We start from the raw sequence: 14,568 nt of genomic DNA, 5'->3' as shown, positions 1-14,568 counted from the left end.
TATATATATATATATATATATGCATTCCAGTCACCTGGAATGTCACTATTACCTGCCTAGAAGAAATTTGATATCTCAGATAATCTTCTTAATAGATGCAAAGAAAGGTTTCTTTCCGTCATAAAGACTCTCTGATTTTCAAATTCCTTGAGTCTCAAAGTTATTCAACAATCTCCAGTTTTTGCTGGTAGTTATTTATGAGGCTAACAGGACCTGTGAACTCTTTTCAATAAGAATCTATCACTATTCTCTGCTTTAAACATATGTCCCATTTGGCAGCACTTCGGGCAGCAGCTGCAATGCTTCTCTCTCTCAAATTTCAAAGTAACTTCAAGAATAAGGACAGGAAATGCAAGTGCTTCCACAAGAATTTTTTCATGCACTCCTGTGACTGATAAATCTATGTCAAAGAGTAAATGACCACAACAGCACACTTCAGGACATACTCCAATTAAATATACCAAATGCTGTGATATTCAAGTACCTCAAATCTCTTTCCACTTTGCAGGCTTTATTGATCTACATTCTCAAGAACAAAAAGAACATGAAATTAGCAATTTAATTACTGAGTTACAGCACATCATGCTATTATCGTAAATGAGGAAAAAAATAGAACTCTAGCAGCATTGTTAAAAAACAAAATGGTGAGGAATAGGAAAGACAGTAGAATGAATTTGACATGACTTTCCTATGTTCTTATATGAATATACAACCAGTGAAACTCCATATCATATACAACCACGAGAACGGGATCCTAATTCAAGTTATACTCCATGTATGTATGTCAAAATACACTCTACTATCATGCATATCTAAGAAGAACAAATTTTTTAAAATCTTAGAAAAAAAATAAAATGGTAATAAAACAAACAAACAAAACCTAGACAGGGTTTGTGGGTATTTTGGTAAAGGAAATAAGGCTGTTTTTGCAGAGGCTAAAAGTGCTGGCTAGAATTTGAATGCAACATGTGGGAGGTTGTTTCTAAATATAATGTAAATTAATCCTCCTGGTCATTAGGTATCATGCAGTCTCACTGTCCTCAAAACTTGGAAATAAGAAATTCTCAGTAAAAACGTGATGTTGGTTCGTTTTTGTAAATGTGTCTGCTAAATATAATTAAGGAAAACACTAATTTCTGCAATCAGTATAAATAAGAAAACACATAGTAAATTATAACTTGAAGGAATGCAAGCTACCTGATGTCTTAAAAAGTGAAAAACCCAATTCTAAATTATTTTCTTGTTTAAAAATGTTCAGAAAAACTTATTGTACTTCCTTTATTTCTTTCATTTTGAAATTTTGCTATTAACTTCTATCGCAATTTTTTGTTTCTGTTATTATGAATTTGAATTCTATTGAAAACTTATGAAAAAAATTTTTTTGAGAGATTTATAAGATTTCCTGATTAAGAAAAGGAACACCTTTTTACTTAAACACTTCTAAACATACCTTTCTCAAATATCTCAAGCTCCATTTTAAATGAATAATGCCTACAAAACTATTTGGCTTAGATATATTTTGCTTGAAGACATTACTAATGAAGTTACCCCTCTCTGAGTTTAAATTTTTGTAAATGAAATGCAAAGGAACTTAAAAATGACCACAACCTGGACACTCACCTCTGTTTTTATCACAATCGATGTCTCTGAGGGTGGTGGTTTAAATTCATCAATAATTGTGTGCCTGCAAGACAGGCAGGGCCTCGGGAGCAACAGGTGGGGTCCTGACATTGGACAAATGAGTTTGAATGTTCCAGACAGAAATGAGAACAAGCATTACAAACAGAAAACTAGAATGTGGGTTATAGTGGAATAATATGGTGGTGGGAAAAGAATACCTTTGAAATCACATAGACCTCAATTTAAATCTTAATTCAGTCATTAACAAAATGATCTGCTTCTTGGTGTAAAAGAATCCACCTGGTAAGGGGGCACAGGAGATCTGACTTGACAAACAGTTCACATGAAAAAAAAAGATGAAAATACTTACTTGTCTATCATGTCTACTCTGTGCTCTACAGTCTCAGGGAAACATTGGCAACCTGTAGAGAAAAGAAAGGATGTTTAATTTGAAGAAATGACCATCTTTGGCTATTTGAAGGACTTTCAGATAGAACATGAGATCAATAATGTGCTTTCTTGTGGCAAAGGCAATTTTGTGAACAGGCACCTCTTTCAGAGGAAGGGAGCACTTTGTAGCAATCCAAACTGCCTGGTAAGACTTCACAAGGAAACCAGCCCTTCTCTCCAGAAAGAAAGGCCAGCAGCCCCTGAGCAGAAATGCTGTGGATGGTATTACTGAGGTGGGTCTTGGAATCTCTTTTACTTTTGAGGACCCTCCCAATTCTAAGGTTCAATTGATTTTATTATTTTAAATGTTGTTTTTCAAAAGTACTGGTAGCATTCAATCTTTCCTTTACTCATATCTGCTTTAGAATGCTTTCTCTACTTTTGTCTTTTCCTTTTTTATTGTGTTAGAATTCAACTTGTATCACTTTTTGTTACCATTGCCATCCCATTTAATCTATTATCTTGGTATGCATAGCGATAAAAAGTTATTCTCTCTAAAATATGTATCTGTATAAATCTAAAATTGCATGCATTAGTCCATTTCCATGACTACCTGGAAAACTGGAAGGAAAAAAATAGATATAATTATAAATAAAGTTTTAGAAATCTTATGACTTTATGACTTCTAAACAGAAAAGATAAAATTATATATTCTTAAAATTATTAGAATAATAATAGCTGTAATACACAGCCCAGAGCAGAGGGCCTTGGATGAGCAAGGTGTACAACCTCAGCTAAAACTGAAGGTCAACTAATTAGATAATTTGCTATAGGTCAAACAGCTTTGAAAACTGATCTTGAACTTACATTAAGTAAAAAGCTACAGGGTTATAGCACACTGCTTCCAAATTAAGAAATAAGACATCTCAAAATAATGCATGTGAGAAGGTTCCAAGATGGTTACAAAACCATAGTGTGGCAGAGCTAAGTGGTAATGGTATTAGTAGGCATCACTAAGTCCCAGAACTAGTTCTTTTAAAAAACTGAAGATAACTAGTCAGAAAAACTGAGTTGCTAATGTAGAATTTTTTTAAAGTTTCTTTTGTGCTTCTTCAGTTCAACAAACCTATGAGCTCTTTTTTTCAAAGAGATGTTTACTAGAACATTTGACATGGTGTTGACATCTTTTAAAGCACCATGCCAGATTGACTGATTAAATGAGTGAATGAGAGAAATTATATAAAAAAAAGATGGAGTCATAATGATAATATAACAAAATGTTAATCTGTGTAGAATTCAAAGCATCTCTTATTTGCCAATGTATAGAACTAATACTTCATTCATTTTTATTTAACGTTTCCTCAGAGCCAGGTGCTGTGCTAAGTATTTTGCATGGATTTTTCTCAGTTATTGTTTAAAGAAATCCTTTTAGAGTATATAGCATGGAGGCAAACAGCACAGATTTTGAGTCAGACAATGTGGATCTAACTCAGCACTTTCTAGCTGGGTCAGCTTGGGCAAGATAATTAACCTTTCCATGTTCAGTTTTCTAATAGGATAAATTTCCTGGAGTGCTTAGATCAGAGCCTGGCAAATAGAATGGGAGTGTTTGCTGTCATCATTCAGATCTAGGGCCAGGCTGCCTCGGTTCTAACTGCACCTTCACCTCTAATGATGTGATCATGAACAAGTAACTTAACCCCTCAGAGACACAATCTTGTCATCTGCCATCAGAAAGGACAATAAAACTTCCTGAGGACATTTACCAATTAAATATGATAATACAAGTGTTCATAACAGTGTCTGGCATACAAAAATAATAATTGTTGGTTACTATAATCCTATTTTATAGATTTGGGAACTGAGGCCTAGTAAAACTAAGTGAACAACCCAGAATACTTGCCGTGTGTGTGTGTGTGTGTGTGTGTGTGTGTGTGTGTGGTCCAGGACTCAAACCCAGAGAGACCGACTCCAGCAGCCTAATCCATTTTATGTATCCTCAAGAAAAATGTTGAAATTTTAAAGAAATTCTACCTAGCAATAATATTTTAGATTGTACCATAAGTGTTCTTGATGTATCATTGGATGAGACTTGTATGTATTGGATTTCAAGTAGTCATTTTTTCTAATCAGCCATCAAAATGGGTACCCCTGAGTCTTAAAGGCAACATTATAAAATGTTCAAGAAAACTTCCGTTTTATGCAGCATTAATAGCTGACTTGGCTACTGTCATGTATACTAAAAAGAACAAATTAAGAAAATAGACGGCATTGGTGTTCTCAGAGAACCTTAAGTATGTCTCTCTTTTTCTTTTTCCCTACTACTTATGTTCAGATTCTAACTACATCAAATCCCTTTACAGCCTCTCATCCTAATTTTCTTCTTTCCAGCCATGAAAATAATGGACCTGCCCAGTATAAAACACTGTGTGTTGGAAGAAGGTGAAGTTTTGTGATTAGATCACCACTGGTAAATTAAGAAATGCTATGTTGTGACAATTAAAGCAATGTTCTTAGTTTCTTCCTCTTAAGTCCTTTGTAGCTTTTCTTTACTAATTTGAGCTTTGAGATTTCTTCTAGGGAAGGGAAGAAGCTGGTAATGCACTTTGGTTCTTAGAGTTGACTTTCAGAACCTCCTCAGGAGAGCCAGGCTATCAGGATAGAAAGATGTTCCCAGCACACAGCTCCACTTTAGGCACATGGAGAGGCAGCAGCTCACAGAACTCACAGTGTGACTTAAGGAGGTGGAATCTGCTGTTCCAGCCAAGGAAAAGAGAAGAATGCAAACATAGGTGAGATGCTTGTGTCCTGTTCTGCTAAGATCTAGACAAGTCCGTTAGATCTGGGGGATGCCTATAAAACAGGGATTTATCCTACTCCATGTTAGGAGTGGTGACAACAGTAGAAGTTGTAGCAGAGTGTCTTCAGGCAGAAAGAGGATCTTAGTCAAGTTCTCCAAAAATGGATGTTCCCACTGTCACTGGAGCTCAAGATCAGAGGCCTGACTCTGGGGATCCAGCCAATCAGTCCAGTCACTCACCAAAAAAAAACAAACAAAAACTAATGGTGAAAAGCACAATAGGGACTTTAATCAGTATAGCTACACTGGGAAGACAAGGGGACCTATGTCCTTAGCCCTCTCTTGGAGGGGCTGATAATGACCTTGCAGCTTTATGGAAAGGGAAACAAGGACAAGGTTGGGGTCTGTGTAGCTGGAGGCTTTTCATACCTATCCAAGCAGGCAATCTTGATCAGGCTGGTCTGTGCATAATTATCTCAGGATTAGTCAAGTAGGGCTTCCTTGGAGATAAGTAAGTTCCTTTTCCCCTGGGACTCAACTTTGATTCATCCATCAGGCCTGTTGTTCCTGGAATCCAAGATAACTCAGAGCAAAGGAGTCAGTGCAAAATGGAGACAGAGATGACAAGTTTTTAATCCGGCTTTTAGCAGGAAAAAGTCTAAGTCCCTGTTGTACCGCTTGTTTGACTCCAAGACGGCAAAGAGAATTCTGCTTACAGTATGTCTTGGGTCACTGGGAAGTCAGTGAGATGAGAGTAAAGTGTTTCTAGGACTGAATAGATGTCACCATCATCTTAAGACCAATAACCAAAGACAGATCCGTAGCCCTGCCCTAAATTTATAGGGAATAGACAAGGACCTCAGCCTGTGAGTCTAACAAGATAACCAACAGCGTATACAAGAGGCATTTCCATAAAGACCTGGAACATACAACCTTGAAATAAACCAAGGAACTGGGACATTGCACAATATATATATATATATATGGCCTACCTCCATGTATACTGGAACATAACTCCTAAAACCCTTGGACTCTTCCAAGTGATATTGTCCTTTGGCATGCTAATGAAGTGACTGATGGCTGGAAGCTGATCACCAGTAGTCAATGATTTAATCAAAGACACTTATGTAACAGAGCCTCCATCAAACCTCAAAAAGACAGAGTTTAGGGAGCTTCCTCCTTGCTGAACAGGTAGAGCTACCTGGAGAACAGCGTCCTCAGAGAGCGCTCAGGAAGCTCTGCACTCCTCCCACCTCACCCTCACTATTCTTTGTTATCCTTTGCAATGTCCTCTGCTGGTAGGTGTATTTCCCCCAGTTCTCTATGTTGCTCTAGCAAATTAGTGGAAGCCAAGGAGGGGTGGTAGGAGCACTGATTTATAGCCAGAGGGTCAGAAGCACAGGAAAACAAGCAAAACAGCAACAACCCCCCCCCCAAAAAAAAAAATCCTGGGACTTATATCTGAAGTGGGGTTGGGAAGGGACATCCTTGAGAATCAAGCTCTCAGCCTGTAGGATTTGATGGTATCTCCAGGTAGACAGTGTCAGAACTGAATTGAATTAGGGGACACTCAGCTGTTGTCCACTGCTACAGCGGTGCTTGCTTGGTGGGTGGGGAAACCTCACACATAACTAGTATAGAAAACTGTTGGGAAAGTACAGGAGAAATTGAGTTTGTGTTTGCTTTCTCTAATCAGAGATTCCTTCCCTTCACCAGAGGATCCCCTTCTCCAAGACACTCAGACACTAGGCTGGAGAGGAGCAAGTTAAGAAAAATAAAACCCAAAGTGCTGGCATTTAGGCCATAAAACACAGGGGTTGCCTATTACAGTTCAGATCTTCAATGTTCTCTGAAGGCCCACATGCTAAAGAATGTGGCATGCTCTAGAATGCGGCATTATTGGAAAGAGGTGAAACCTTTAGGAAACGGGGCCTAGTGGAAGGAAATTAGGTCACTGGAGTCATGCCCCCAAAGGGAATATTTGTATCTGGCCCCTTTTGGAGGGTCTGGGGGGCGGGAACCACAGATTGAACCACTCCAGCTCCCTTTTTTTAATTTAATTTTTTTTTTTTTAGACAAGGTTTCTACTGAGTGGCTTAGGGCCTTGCTAAGTTGCTGAGACTGGCTTTGAAATTGTGATCCTCCTGCCTCAGTCTCCCGAGCTGCTAGGATTACAGGTGTGCATGACGACACCCAACTCCCTTCCTTTCTCTCTGTTACTGTGCAGCCACATACTTCTGCCGTGATGTTCTGCCTCACCACAGGCCTAAAGCATCAGGGCCAAGGGACCATATATTGAAACCCCTGAAACCAAATAAAAGGTTGATAAACCAAATAAACCTTGTGCCAAAATAACCACCCCCCATCCTTGGGCTGAGGTTGTGGCTCAGAGGTAGAGCGATCGTCTAGCATGTGCAAGGCCCTGGGTTCTATCCCTTAGCACCACATAAAAATAAAGGTATTGTGTACAACTAAAAAATAAATATTAAAAATAAATAAATAAACCTCCCCTCCGTATAAGTTGATAATCTGGGGAATTTTCCATAGCAATGGAAAACTGGCTAACACATTGCCAAAATCATCAGGTTAGACTAAAATTATTAAATTACAATACATTATTACAAACTTCTACTCGTAGATTAGGAACTTAAAAGAGACTGCCACATTTTTTTGCATACATTTTATGGTGTATATAAAACTTTTTATCCTCTCCATATTAGTAGATTGTCTTTTTTGGACAGTGGCCAATAGTTTCTAGAAATTTTATTAACACAACAGTCAGCATTAAGAAAATAATAAGTATTTATTGTTAGAACCCTTCTATCTTACCTAATACAAATGCTAAGGACACTCAGAAGTTATAATAACCAAAATACATTAAATGTTAACTATGTGCCAGTCACCAGGTTTTAGCCCATGCAAGTATTATCTTAATTAAGCCCCAATGATAGTAGGTACTACTACAAGACCATATTTATAATCGAAAAAAACCAAGGACCATGAGGTTAAATAATTTCACCAAGGTCAGTAGATATGGAATTAGAACTTTACTCCAGAGTCTGAGTTCTTAACTGATACACAATCTTCTTTTGAATATAAGAGCAGGGCCACCCATCAATTATGCCAGTATTATATTAATACTGTGTTATGGAAGAGATCTAAGAAGAACTTTACGATATGGATATAGGAATTCAGGGGCTAGGGTTGTAGCTCAGTGGTAGATCACTTACCTAGCACACATGAGGCACTGAGTTTGATCCTCAGCACCACACTAAAAATGAAATAAAGATATTGTGTCTACCTATAACTAAAAAATAAATATTAAAAAAAAGAATTCAGAGTTGTTACAGCTGGAAATAAAAATGAAAACAAGGTAGAAGTGATGCATAATTATGTTTTCAAACTCATTCCAAGAAATATATTTTAACAAGAATAAACAGATTGTTTCTTTTAAAAAAAATAAGTAAAATAAGCAAAGCCTTTCATTCAACTAAAGAAAGTGGATAATTTTTAAAACTAAATATTTCACAGTAAGTGGGAGGCAGGAAAGAAAGAGGAAGGGAGAGAGGGAAGGAAGGAGGTCCTTTAGAGAAGGACCCTAGATTTCATATGACATTTCAATTCAACATCAATTACCATTACAGAATTGATTTGATACCAAGATTCTTCTACCTGAAATGGAAAGTAAATATTCACTTAAATAAACAAATAGAACTAACTCTGTGAAACATATGCATAAAGAGTACTTTTTAAATTAACCACAAAAACATTTTTATGAAAGTGCATTACTATATATTTATTATTTCTAAATTTTATCCTACTTCTCATTCTATGTATCTTGCCAGTAGTGCACATTTTTAAATATTTGTTGAATGAGTAAGTATTGGAAAGTTTGAATTTAATCTTTTATTCTCATTTTCTTTTTTAATTTATTTATTCTAATTAGGTATATATGACAGCAGAATGCATTTTGATTCACTGTACACAATTGCCACACAACTTTTCATTTATCTAGTTGCACATGATGTAGCATCGCACCACACATACAGTCTTTCATATACCTAAGGTGATGATGTCCATTTCATTCCACCATCTCTCTTGTCTCCATTCCCCTCCCTCCACTCTCTCCCCTTTGCCCAAAGTTTTTCTTCTCATTTTCTAATATAAAATTTGATAATGGTATACTTTTTTGCCTCTGAAAATTCTTTTTGTACAATGGGAAATATATCATCACTTTCTTTTAGTATTAAAACTTGTATGAAACTTGCAATCTGTCAAACCATTAAAATTTCATATCTTAAAATTTGTTTCATTTAGTCTGTTTCCATAATCTGCCAAAAATGTAGATCAAAAATAAAGTCAGTTTAGGATTTAGATGAGTAGTTTTAAAGGTATGGCATGTGGCCCCTGGGGAGCCCTGAGACATTTTCAGGGGTGTAAGAAGTCAGAGTCACTTTCACAATGAGACAATAATGTTAGTGACTTTTTTTGTTTTCTTGGAGTGTTGTCATTTGTACTGGTTGTACAAGAGCAATAGTGGGAGAAACTGGTGGAGCACACACATGATGAGCTGATGGCACTCAGGTGCCTGCAATAGAAATAATTATGATCATACCAATGAGTGGGGGTTTCTAGATCTTCATAAAGTGGTGAAAAATATTAATTTTATTACATTTAAAAGTTGAATTACTTACATTTTCTATATGTTCTGTAATGAAACGTAGCACATTCTGCTTCACAACAAAGTATCATGTTGGTCTCAAGAAAGGCGCTGTCAGAGAAATGCAAATCAAAACCACCCTAAGATACCATCTCACTCCAGTAAGATTGGCAGCCATTAGGAAGTCAAACAACAACAAGTGCTGGCGAGGATGTGGGGAAAAGGGTACACTTGTACATTGCTGGTGGGACTGCAGATTGGTGCAGCCAATTTGGAAAGCAGTATGGAGATTTCTTGGAAAGCTGGGAATGGAGCCACCATTTGACCCAGCTATTCCCCTTCTTGGTCTATTCCCTAAAGACCTAAAAAGAGCATGCTACAGGGACACTGCTACATCGATGTTCATAGCAGCACAGTTCACAATAGCAAGACTGTGGAACCAACCTAGATGCCCTTCAATAGACGAATGGATAAAAAAAATGTGGCATTTATACACAATGGAGTATTACTCTGCATTAAAAAATGACAAAATCATAGAATTTACAGGGAAATGGATGGCATTAGAGCAGATTATGCTAAGTGAAGCTAGCCAATCCCTAAAAAACAAATGCCAAATGTCTTCTTTGATATAAGGAGAGTAACTAAGAACAGAGTAGGGACGAAGAGCAGGAGAAGAAGATTAACATTTAACAGGGATGAGAGGTGGGAGGGAAAGGGAGAGAGAAGGGAAATTGCATGGTAATGGAAGGAGACCCTCAGGGTTATACAGTGGAGGAGGTAGAGAGAGAGGAGGGGAGGGGAGGGGAGAGGTGGGGAGGGGGGAGGGTGGAGGATGGGAAAGGCAGCGGAGCACAACAGACACTAGTATGGCAATTTGTAAATCAATGGATGTGTAACTGATGTGATTCTGCAATCTGTGTATGGGGTGAAGGTGGGAGTTCATAACCCACTTGAATCAAAGTGTCGAGTATGATATGTCAAGAAATTTGTAATGTTTTGAACAACCCACAATAAAAAATTTAAAAAAAAAAAAAGAATTAATCTAGAATTGTTTGCTGTGAATTGATTATGTCTATTTCAGTGCCTAGCATTAAGGATAGTCGTTTTCTTGATTAAGAACCTATAGAGTGAAATTGTATTGAGTAATTTGAGTGAATAAAGCATTAAAAGGGAAAAAAAAAAAAAAAGAAAGGCCTCCGGCTATTGTTTGAGTGTGGTTTGTGCTAGCTGCTCTCTTCACAGAACATCAATTTTACTTGAAAGACCAAGTGACAATCCTGATTGTGCTTATTTCAGACTTGGGTGTTTGGTAGATATTTTCTCAAAAATGAACAAAGTAAGCCTCTTGTTTTAAAGAAAACTGATAGGATCTATTGCCAATGACTGAATTTGGCATTCAGCAAAAACAGAATTGTGAAAACTCAGAGCACTGAGGTTGACAGCTTCTGATACCAAAGACTTTTCTAATGAGTTTTCTGTGATGGTGTTCACAAATGTGATGTCTTCATGTTACATAATAAAATATGTCAACATCTGGAAAATAGGCATAACTCAGTGAACCAATAGTTCTCAAATAACTTATGCATGATGTTAGGAACTATGCATGGTTAGAAAAATCCAATCATATCACAAGACAGAAAAAAGAATTTTAATGTAACAATACCAAAAAAGTTAATTGATAAGGCTTTAGATTCCACTAAATCTTAAATCTTAGGTTGCAACTAACCTTTAAGAAACCATCACTTGCCTAATTGTAGTTCAATATCCAAAAAGATTACCCACAGTAATCTTCACACATCTGTACATACAGACTGAATTCAGAGCATATATAATAATCCAACTGTCATGAACTATTAAAGAGATTTCAAAATTGTGAAACAATACAGCCCTTCTCACTAACTTATCTTTTTTATCTTAGAAAAGGTGAATTTTCAAAGTCTATAGATATTATAATTTTAAGAGTAGGAAATTTTATTTTATTTTTTATTGTTTTTTTTATATAACTTGAACTAACATATCTGAAACCACAATAACAAAAAAATAACAACCCACAATGTTTGAGTTAAAATAGAACTCCAGATTTTTGGTGCTTCTCTGAAATCTAATTTATATCTGCAATGTATTCAAATAAGATTGATTTTCCATAAAATGAGTGTTAATACCATATGTTTAAATTATGTGTAATATTTAGCATTATTTGAAATTTTAAAAAAGAAAAAATGGGTGCCAAATAATTTGGAAATAAAGTTGATCAATCTATAAAAAAAATAAAAGGTGAATTTTTTAATAAAAATATTATTTCCATTAACATGCAACTGGCTTAAACTCAGAAACTCAGAGGTTGGATGTTTTGTCTCACATGCGGACGTTAGAGTAAAATAAAAGAAAGGGAGAGGGAAGGATGGAATCAAATAAAGATAGAGGGAAGATCAGTAATGTAGAAGAAGATCAAGAGGCAGAATACAGGGATGGGTAAGGGAGGCAATGCAAAATGAATTCTTTAAAAGTCACGTCATGTGCATATATAAATATTCGACAAGGAACCTTCACTTTATGCATAGAGAGAAAGAACGATCAAATATCAATAAACAGATGAACATAAGGAATCCAGTAGAGTAGAGGAAAGAGAATGGGAGAGGGGAGGGAAAATGGGGAAGGGTCGAAATGAGGGAGGGAATCATGAGGGGAATCATGCACTGAAATCAAATTCCACACATATTTTGAGTTTATCGGGATGAGCCCAACCACTGAGTACAATTATAAAGCTCTAATTTACAAAAAAAGAGAATATATAGTACACTACACATGATCAAAAAATATGCAACTGGCTTATTATCTTAAAACTTTGAGTTGATATTTTTTCCAGTTTCTCAGTTTGAATTTCTAAAGTGGTAAACCTTGATAGTCAAAAGCCATTTCAGCAAAAATTCTTCAGGGAACATCAACAATTTTTAAATGTTAAGTAGCTCTGAGAGCAAAATACTTGAGAACTGCCAATCCAAATATCAGCAAATATTAAAATGTTTAAACATAAAATAAACTCTTCACTCTATATGGATAAATTGGCCACACCTTGAAATCTAAACCCAGCTGCAGTATTTCTTGATGATGTTGCCCACATGCCAAGAGAAATTTTCAGTCCTTTGCCACAATCTGACTCTGAAGACACATTTACAGCTGTTAGAACTATAAACACCTTCAAAATGCCAATGTCCAACTCAGCCTCTCTACCAGGCAGAATTAGAATTAGAATTAGAAATAAATTGGAGGGTAGAAAGAAGAGAGAATTCAAATTCACCAACCAAATGGTTTGAATTCTCAAATTATTTGTTTCATATATATTCTTCCTACAACTACTTATGCATTAAATAAAATATAACAAAACGTGCATTTTAATATGCTAGGGTTTAGTTCACAGTGAAAATGAAAGGAAGCAAACAGCACCTGCTCTCCTCTGATTTTCTCTTGGTGTCTGAGGACATTGGCAGCCCCCAGATGATGGATGCTGTGGGAACCAGCAGATTCCAACAGCTCTCTCCAGACTCCTCCCTGCTCCAGAGGGATGGCTAGTGCACTGCAAAGCTAATGAATGTCATACCTAACGCTGTGGCAATCAGTGTTCTGGGTTTAAGCTACAATTAATTATTCAGGGGTACTTTCTGGTATTCTTTCAAAACGTATGACTACAAAAAGCCAGACTTTTAGTTCAGGTCAGAATGTACTTCTAAGGCAATCATTTCAGACCTTAGCAATGATACATACACCTTACTCTCTTAAGAAATAGATATATACACCGAAAGCACAATTGGAAAACAGTTCAGGCCTAAATGTTCCATATTCACCTGAAATTCCCAAATAAACAAAGCAGTTTGAAATTGTTTTAGGGTATTGTTCAGGGAACCAGCATTGGGAAATAACTAAAATACCTGGCTTAATTTTCTACTGTTTGCAAGCTGAAATCATAAGCAAGAACCTGTCATTGTTACCCAAATCATCAATGAAGACAAAAGCATCTAATTTGTTTAGTGCTGTGGGGAGACATAAAGAAATAGAATGGTGGAGGAGAAGAGGCTTCAAAGTATCTCCTGATCTAATGCAAGAAGCAGAAAAATTTGCTTTCGCCATTGAGACCATATATCACATGAAACACAACACGTTTCCTGAGCTTTCCCTTACACTGAGTTACATAACTCTCCAACTGAACTGTGTGATGGATGGGTGTTTTGGTCTTTCTCAAACAGCAACATTGTTCAGTCTTATGACCCAATTCAGTTATCATGGGAGCTCTAAACTCCAAACTGCAGCATTACATCAATTATTAAAGAGAACTTTTCTAAAAACAGATTCCATTGTTACAAGCTTTCGGACCAGAAGTTAAAATCAAATGAGGAAGCACTTTGGATCACTGGATGAAAGCATAATTAAACACAAAATTTACACCAAATACATACTAACTGGTCATGAAGACCATTCAAGAATGAAGAAAAGGCATTTAAAGAATAAGCCCAAAAAAGTATATTCCCAAGTGATCCACACTATTTTATATCTGCTTATAATTTTTAAAAACTATTCTTGGGGAAAAAAATAGAAAGGAGTTATGATATAGATAAAATGTTGAACTCTTGTATGTTAGAAAATTTGTACTTTTTTTTCATCTTTTCTCTGTTTTCCAACTTCTTGTCATTGTGTTGATACTACTTTCAAATTTAAAAGAAATAACTGCAGTAAATCTAAAAAGAATGCATTTTTCCACAAGAAGGTAGAATGATACAATTTGAGCAATAAAATGGAACTGCATTCCAACCAGGGAAGAAGGCTAAATTGGGAGAACAATAATTGGTGATGGGGAAGACTGGGGCAATTTCAGGTTAAACTCCTGGTCCTGAAGGAGCAGATGTCTATGAGCATTTACTTCTCTACCCTTGAAACTCCTAGAAATAAACTTCAGTGGACTCTGTCCCTTCCCTTGCTGGTTTCCTCTCTAAGAAAATACAGAATGACAGAGAAGAAAAAAGACAGGACTCATTGCTCATTCTGCAATCTAGTTATATATATATATATACATATATATATATATATATATATATATATATATATA

At 36.2% G+C, this 14,568-nt stretch overlaps 1 long non-coding RNA gene across 1 annotated transcript in view; it reads right to left on the bottom strand.

Moving 5' to 3' along the window:
* LOC125619789 overlaps positions 1-14,568 on the bottom strand; it is a 58,217-nt gene that overhangs the window by 26,909 nt on the left and 16,740 nt on the right. Inside the window, exon 2 of the long non-coding RNA XR_007351380.1 lies at positions 1,991-2,042. This is a non-coding gene — a long non-coding RNA (uncharacterized LOC125619789). The remainder of the gene's footprint in view (positions 1-1,990; positions 2,043-14,568) is intronic.

This window comes from Marmota marmota, unplaced genomic scaffold, assembly GCF_001458135.2.
Source record: "Marmota marmota marmota unplaced genomic scaffold, marMar, whole genome shotgun sequence".
Taxonomy (NCBI): domain Eukaryota; kingdom Metazoa; phylum Chordata; class Mammalia; order Rodentia; family Sciuridae; genus Marmota; species Marmota marmota.
The sequence above is the reverse complement of the archived record's forward strand: the minus strand, read 5'-3'. Positions and strand labels throughout refer to the sequence as shown.